The sequence below is a fragment of the Microtus ochrogaster genome, chromosome 5, assembly GCF_000317375.1.
Source record: "Microtus ochrogaster isolate Prairie Vole_2 chromosome 5, MicOch1.0, whole genome shotgun sequence".
In the NCBI taxonomy this organism is placed as follows: Eukaryota; Metazoa; Chordata; class Mammalia; order Rodentia; family Cricetidae; genus Microtus; species Microtus ochrogaster.
Window position 1 is genome coordinate 63,944,050 of NC_022012.1, and position 7,756 is coordinate 63,951,805.

The 7,756-nt window shown below is 46.9% G+C and overlaps 1 protein-coding gene across 2 annotated transcripts in view; it reads left to right on the forward strand.

Moving 5' to 3' along the window:
- Positions 1 to 3,658: 3,658 nt before the first annotated feature.
- The window catches only part of Tmod2 (tropomodulin 2), a 40,125-nt gene continuing 36,027 nt past the window's right edge, over positions 3,659 to 7,756 (forward strand). Inside the window, exon 1 of one of the 2 annotated variants that reach the window (XM_005347618.2) lies at positions 3,659 to 3,845. The gene's annotated coding sequence lies outside the window, so the exon portion shown is untranslated. Of the gene's footprint in view, positions 3,846 to 4,039; positions 4,442 to 7,756 lie in introns of those variants that run through there. The other variant, XM_005347619.2, reaches the window with a different exon arrangement.

The following is a 7,756-nucleotide window of genomic DNA, read 5'->3' on the forward strand; positions in this document are numbered from 1 at the left end:
TGGGCTACACAGATTATTAGAAATGGGTTAGATCAATATGTAAGAGCTAGCCAATAAGAGGCTGGAACTAATGGGCCAGTCAGTGTTTAAAAGAATACAGTTTCCATGTAATTATTTCGGGTAAAGCTAGCCGTGCGGGTGGCCGGGTGCCAGGAACGTAGCCCAGCCGTTCCTATTACAACACACACACACACACACACACACACAGTGCGCACACACGCACAGCCCAAGTTAAAGTTAAAAGACAAAACTAACATGGTGGTGCAGGCCTGTAATACCAGAACATGGAAGATAGAGGCAAGATCAGGAGTTCAAGGTCACCTTCAGCTAGATGCCAAGTTGGAGGTCATCCTGAGCTATGTAAAACTTTACCTCAAAAAGAAATAATTTTTAACTGTGGTCTAGAAATGCTGGCAGGTTCAAATTAAGTCATAGGTATGGCTGTTGTCCTTCTTAAAAATAAATAGAACGAGGACATTACCTTTGAAGAACTACACAGACTGGAGCTGGTACGATCCTGCCATTAATTTATTTTGTTTGTTTGTTTATTTGGTTTTTTTGTTGTTGCCTCTCCCATATATAAGACTGGCCCTGAATACCTGACCCTCCTCCTCCACCTCCCAAATACTCAAACTAAAGGCATGCACCATCATACCCGCTATTTGTTTTGTTTTTGTGTGTTTGTTTTGTGGTTGATTTGTTTTTTTTGTTTGTTTGTTTTTTGAGACAGGGTATCACTATGTAGCCCTGGATTTCTGGGAACTCACTAAGTAGACTAGGCTGACCTTGAACTCATAGATATCCTCCTGCCTCTGCCTCCCAAGAACTGGGATTGAAGTTATGTACCATCACACCAGGTTGTTATTTTGCTTTTTGAAATAGCATCTCACCCAGGCTGTCTTGTAGTTTACTGTGTAGCCCAAATCAGCTTAATTTCTCAGCAATCCTCCTACATCAGCTACCAAGTGCTAGAATTATAGAAGTGCACTACTCAGCCCAGCTTCTTATTAATGTTTGCTTGTTTATTCTGAGACAGGGTCTCTGCAGCCCAGATGACCCTAAACTTACTATGTAGCTGAGGATGACCTTGAACTTGTGATCCTCCTGCTTCTATCTCCCAAACATTGGGATTATAAGTGCTAGGTGTACATCACCATGCCTAGTTTATTGACTGCTAATCTTAAAAATAGGAAAGTTCAGGAAGCACCCTGCCTTTTTCATGTATATATCCACCGATATCTATTTGCTTCTAACCCCCCTGGGACAGACAGAGGTTGACTAGATGTTCTTTTTTCCCTCAGACATCTCTAGTGTCATTGCAACATCTTCCCGGAGCTCACACATGGCTCTCTATCTCGGCTTGGGCTACCAACTATGACTACAGTGTAAGAAATCACTTCTTTAATTCATATGTCTGCTTCATTTCATTTCACAGCCTGCTTCTGAAGTAATGATCCATTCACTGTATCGCGTGTATCCTTTTCTTTATGGAGGGACACGAGACAGCCACAGAGGAAGGCGGTCTTCGACCCGGTACCTTTGCTACTCCGACCTCCAATCAGAGCAAAGGTGCTTCATTGCCTTTAGTCTATGCCTATGTCACCTTTCTCTAGTCAAACTGTTGATTTGATCAGTACACAGTCCCATTTTTATTTAGCAGAAGGCGATGGTTTGTAATGAATGTACAACACAGATAGGTCAAACATCCTGTCTGCTTTACATTTGGCATAATAAATGAAAAAGAAAATTTGAGAACATTATTTAAGCTCATTTGGTCACACCTTCCATCTCATTTTATTCTTTTCAGCCCAGACAAGGGGTGCAGGGTTGGAACTGAGCGTGGGAACACTGGCGTCTCTCAGCAGCCGTGCATACCTGTGCTCACCACCCTAGTTCTAATATCTTACTTGGTCCCATTGGCCTGTTTGTTCGCTTGTTTGTTTTTAATGTGTATATTACAAGTGTGAAAATGTCCTAGGAGACCAGAAAATGGCACGGGATATCCTAAAATTAGAGTCACAGGCTGTGGTGGTCTGTCTCTTGTAGGTGCTGGGAGCTGAACTGGTGTCCTTTGGAAGAGTAGCAATTCTGTTAAGGACTGAGCCATATCTCCAGTCACCCCTGTTTTGAAATGTACAAACGGAAATGCTGCTGTGGCCAGGGGAGATGGGGAAAAGACGTCTTTAATGACCGGCTAAGCTGGACAAGCCTGAGTCAGTTCTCCACTCTCTCGGCCATGAATGACTCCTCTGGCCATTTCACAGGGCTGTTACAAAGCTAAAGCCCACACGGGAATCGGGAAGTGTGTTTCCACACAAACGTGAGGTTGCTGTTATTATTTTCAGCTGTAGACGTTCCTCTGCAGCATGGGTTTTTTTTAACCACATGGCTATTGCATACCTCACTCCAGACAGCATTCATTGGCGCTCACTCTCATCCGTCCTTTGTCTGCTGTGGATTCCATCAGCCCTGCTGCATTCATCTCTTTAGTTCATGTTCCTACACTACGTTTCTAAACACAAATTCCACCATACAGTGAAATACTGCATGGAGCAACTTGAAAAAAAAAAAAAAGCAAAAAACTCAACACGGCTGTAAAGGTCAAGTACCCTGTCAAAGGTCATGCTCAAAGTACCAAACAAGAAGTCAAAAAGAGAGAAACCAAATCTAATTAGAAAATGCCTCTATTGTGTGTGTAGTGGTACATCCCGAGTGTCAAGAAACAAAATCAGGAGGATTATGAGTTCAAGACCAGCTTAGGCTACATAATAAGACCCTGTCCGCCCTGAAAAAATAAATCTTTGGAAGTAACTCATATACTATGTACTTCATAATCAGGGATTCATCCCACCCCTTTCATGCTTCGGAAACAAGAAAATAGTCTATGGTTGCTAAGAACCAGGCAAAGAGAAAAGGACGTTCCAACACATCTTCAGGAGAAAAGGTGAAAAAACTGTGAGATGCACAGTAATAAACTCAGGGAGTTTTTAACGTCTACCCAGTGAGCCACAGGCCAATGAGACACAGCTATCTCTTGCATTGCACTTTTTGTAGGGCTTTCCGTCCAAAAACCCTCTCTTGCAACCACGATAAAAGAATCCTCATTGTGTGTGCTCTTAGCACAGACAGACACGTACGTAGTCATTGACTCCAACATCGTATCTTTAAGCTGTAAACATTTTACAGATGAGGACCTTGAGTATCGAGTCCTGTGCCCAGGGTCGTATCTTGTGAAGCCAACATGTAAGCATCTCCAACACTCTCAAACCGAAACTTTTATCAAGCTCCCTAAACCTCAGCTAGCTTTCCCCTCCTCTTCCCTAAGCAATTAACCCATTTAGTCCTTTCCACACCCACACCCAGCCAGTAAATCCTAGGTCAGGCCTGCTCTGTTCCTGAGTCTGGCCCGAAGGCTGCACAGAAAGATGCTCACTTGTCCACAGTCTTGCCAAGCCTCTGCCACCCACCGCGTCAGTGATCCTGAGCATCTCCAGAGTCTACCCAGCTTCCCCAAGCCCAGGTTCCACCTGCCCCGTTGAGCGCTAGCACATATTGCTCCAGACTCTAGGGCAGGACCCTGCGAGGCCAGCGCGTTGTCGAGAGACCCAGTTGCGCCCGGGCAGGGGGGTCCTGCCTCCGCCTAGCCACCGCGCACCGCAGAAACTACGCTTCCCAGGCTGCCCCGGTGCAGCCGCGCACCCCGCGCCGCGCCCGGCCCCCGAGCCGCCTGTTGATCGCAGTTCTAGCCCGGGGCCACGGCGCCGCCCCTGCAGATCCGACCCTCGAGCTCGGGGCTCTAAGGCTGCTGGTCAGCACCTTCCGCTTCGGGATGGGCGCAAGAAAGGGTGAGAAACTGGGGCGAGAGGGGCAGCCTGTCTGCAGCGCCCGGGTGCAGCTCAGGGGCCGCCGCACCCTGCGTGTCCGCAGGAGGATGCTCCATGGCGTGGCACGCAGCCAAGCGCAGCCCGCAGCAGCTTGCACCCGGGTGGCGGGTGCGTGGGGAGGCGGGGATGGCGCGGGGTGGCCCGGGAAGCGTCTGGGTACCGGCTGCACCATGCCCCGCAGCCCCGCAGCCCCCTCAACACCGCACTCCACAAGCAGATGCGGAGAGGGCGCGGTCTCTGGTCGCCCGGGGCTGCGGAGCTGGGGTTTTCCACGTTGGGCTTTGTTTCCCATTTTCTCCTCTCCGGTGAACGTGTGATAAGCTCCTGGAGTCTGGAGCATCTCGCGGCCTCATTTGCACAGGAGCCTGGGAAGGGAGGACTTGGGTTAGCGTCTTTCCTGAGGTTCCCGGAGCTGTCACAGGACTCTTCAGCCATCAAAAAGCCTCCCTTTACAGGTCCCAGAGAATCTTTTTCTTATTCTTTCTGGTCAAAATCATGCTGGTTCGTGCCTTCTCGGGACTTCCTTGCCTTAACCTGTTTACCTGCAAAAAATGAAGGTCGGTTTCAAATAATAACAATAATGATAATAATAGGTTTTGGGAATTTTTACTTTAAAATGTCAGAAGGTGGGAGGGAGGAGTGATGCGGCTAAAATGCAAATTACAGTGAAGAAGCCGAGAACGCCACCGCTTCTTCGGCTCCTTTTAAATATCTGATTCATCATGCGCTTGGAAAAGGAGGAAAAAAAAGAACATCAGAGGAGGTATTATAAAAGCATGGTTTCTGTAGCCGCTCCACCACTGAGGAACTGAGGGATCCTGAGCCAGGATCTTCGCCTCTGTGCTGCGTTCTCCGTGTAAAATGGAGTATTTGGTGAAATGGTTTCTGCACCGCTTTTCTTCTTAGGCATTTGTATCAAGGGACTGAAATGACAAGAGTATTTACAGAAAGCGTGATGGAGACAGAACAGTTTCCATTAAGGAAGCCGGAAGGTTTTCAGGACTTAGTTAATCGAGGTGGTTTTGGTTTTTGTTTGTTGTTACCCGATTTACTCTATTCTTGTCAGTCTAGCTCAATAAATATCACAAAGGTTTCGGGGTTTATGTTAAGATAAATTGGGAAGCCACAGTGTGTTGGTTTTGTTTGCTGAAGGCAGTGGGATCAGCTGATAGAGGTCGGTGGCTCCCTAGGGCTGGGCCTGAGACGTCAAAAGTGCTCTGCAAGAAGGTGGGGGCGGAGACTCCAGAAAGAATATAGGGTGAGGAAAGAGAGAGTGGTACTGATGGGTTATTGTGTGAAAAATGAATGCACAATAGGAAGGCTGAGAGAGGCACTGTGCAAACACTGACCCCAACTATCAACTGGTATAAAACCTTTGCGGGAAAGAAGGGTCAGAGCAGGGGTTTCATATTCTTTCAGAGTGTCTTACTCAGGGAGAGTGGTGTCTTTACAATGCTGGAATTAGAAAGTTTCCATCATCCCTGCAAAGGTCCAGGCGGTACCCCTGGTGAGTCTCCTGCACAGTTTCACCCATGGAGTATTCATGGGTGAATGATGCAAGGGTACAGCTATCACAGATGGCAATCCCAGTCACTGTGGATTGCTGTGTGTGGACTTTGACTCCTAGATGAGGAAACAGTCGCTGTCAAAGATCATTTGGGGGTCAGGACATGGCGGTGCCTTCCTTAATGCCAGCAGGTAGATGTCTGTGACTTTGAGACCAGCTTGGCCTACATAGTGAGTTTCAGGCCAGCTTGGGCAACATATAGTGAGACCATGTCTCAATCTTGCATCCAAAATAAAGAAATAAATACAGATATTTTGTAGATGTCCAAGATACCTGAATACAGACTGTATATTAGACACCATGGGATTACTGTTCTTAAGTGCAGTAATAGTTTTGTAGTATATAGGAGATTGTTCTGGTATTTTTCTTATTTAAATCTTTTTAAAAATACCTTTACTTATTATTTGGCACAATATACTTGATCCTACCCATCCGTCCTTAACCCCCAATACATCCCCTTCCCACCCTCATGCCTTTGGAAGTGTTTGTGGTAATGGCAATAATGGTGGTCGCTTACTAAATCTAAAGTTGAATGGTCTTGTTGGCTCATTCTGAAGGTCCTGCATTGGTGATTACAGCTGCTGTGAGCTCATGAGCACAACATCTGTGTCGTGTCTAGAAGACAGTATTTCCCTGTCCTCCTCCCCATCCCGCTGGCTCTCACATTCTTTCCACTCCCTCCTGAGTGATGCTCTCTGCGCTTTGAGGTGGTTGATAAAGATGTCCCATTTAGGGATGAGCACTCGATAGCCACTTCTTCTCAATACTTTGGTCGTTTAAGAGTCTCTGCATCAACTGCTGCCCACTGCTGCAGAATCTTCTCGGGCCAGAGTTGAGAGCAGCACTAATATATGGGCATAGATGTATTTACAAGACAGCGTGACGGTGTGTCCATTTAGCAAAGCATCAATAGTGGGTTCCCCCCACATAGGGCCTCTAGCCTCCCAAGCCATGGTCTTTTGACCAGACGTGCATTCCCTCTCCTGTGGAGCAGGCCTCCAATTCAGTCAGAAACTGTTGGTTGCCCCCATCACCTTCCTGTCACCGTTGGGCCAGTAAGCACATCTTGCCTGGCTGGTCGGTATTCAGGGTTCACTGTTTGGGTATCCATTGATGACTCTTCTCCCCCAGCAGCATCCAAAGCACCTTCTGATGAATGCCATGAAAGTTTGGGAGTTTGGAGGTGGAGCACTGTTACATCTATCTACAGTACACACCGCAGGATGAGAGAAGGGCCTTTTATGGCGGTAGAGCACATTCAGGAGCCTCGCCACAAGACAGTGGTGAGAGCTAGGGAGGCAAGAAGAGTGGGGTGCAGCTGGATTTTGTTCCACTCTTTAGTAGGATTGAACTTCTTAAATAAGAATTTGGAGGGGAATTTAAAAACATAAGCAGACACACAGAAAGGTCTGCAGAGGGCCGCATGGCTGTTGGCTGCTGTGGTGAGTTGGAGAGAAAGCTCTTGACTTCACAGATCCTCCGAGAGATGCTGATGGAGTCCGGGAAGAGTCACTTCTTTTGGATCTTCTTAACTACTATTGACCACTTATGCTTGAGGGAAGAATTCCCTCGCTGTAACATAAAGTGCCATCATATCCTTGGTACCCACGGGAAATTTGTCATTGAAAACCATCCCCCCCATCAGAAGATTTGAAGTCCTTTTTATAAAATATCATAGCATTCTCATGCAACCAAATGTATGCTCCCCAGGTATTTAAAGCCTCTTTAAATTGCGTATACCTAACACAGTGTAACTGTATAACTTTCCCTGCTGTTTTTATGGCATGACCAGAAGAAGGTATACACAGTAGAGATTGCGCTAGTCATAAGCTCAGAATCTTCCTCAGAAAGCAGTCTACCACGGCCCCTATATTCAGCCCCAATATTTTTTTTTAGATAATTTGACATGCAATTGATTAAAGTAGCAGATGTGGAACTCACCGTTATTAGTGGGGCCAACTGTGCTAATAATATCCAACCCTCAATAAATCCTTACCCTAACTAGGGACTACCCTGAAAGACCTCTCCATCCTGGCCATATTGGGGATTAAAGATGCAGCCCTCGCGTGCTAGCAAGCACTCTACCACTGAGCCTTGTTTGTTTGTGTTTGTTTTCCATTTGTGGTGGTGGTGATGTTTTTTGTTTGTTTGAGACGGGGTTTGTCTGTGTAGCCCTGACTGTCCTGGAACTCACTGTAGACCAGGCTGGCCTCAAACTCAAAGATCCGCCTGCCTCTGCCTCCCAGTGCTGGGATTAAAGGCGTGCGCCACCACCGCCCGGCCTCAGTCTTCCTTAACTCATGTT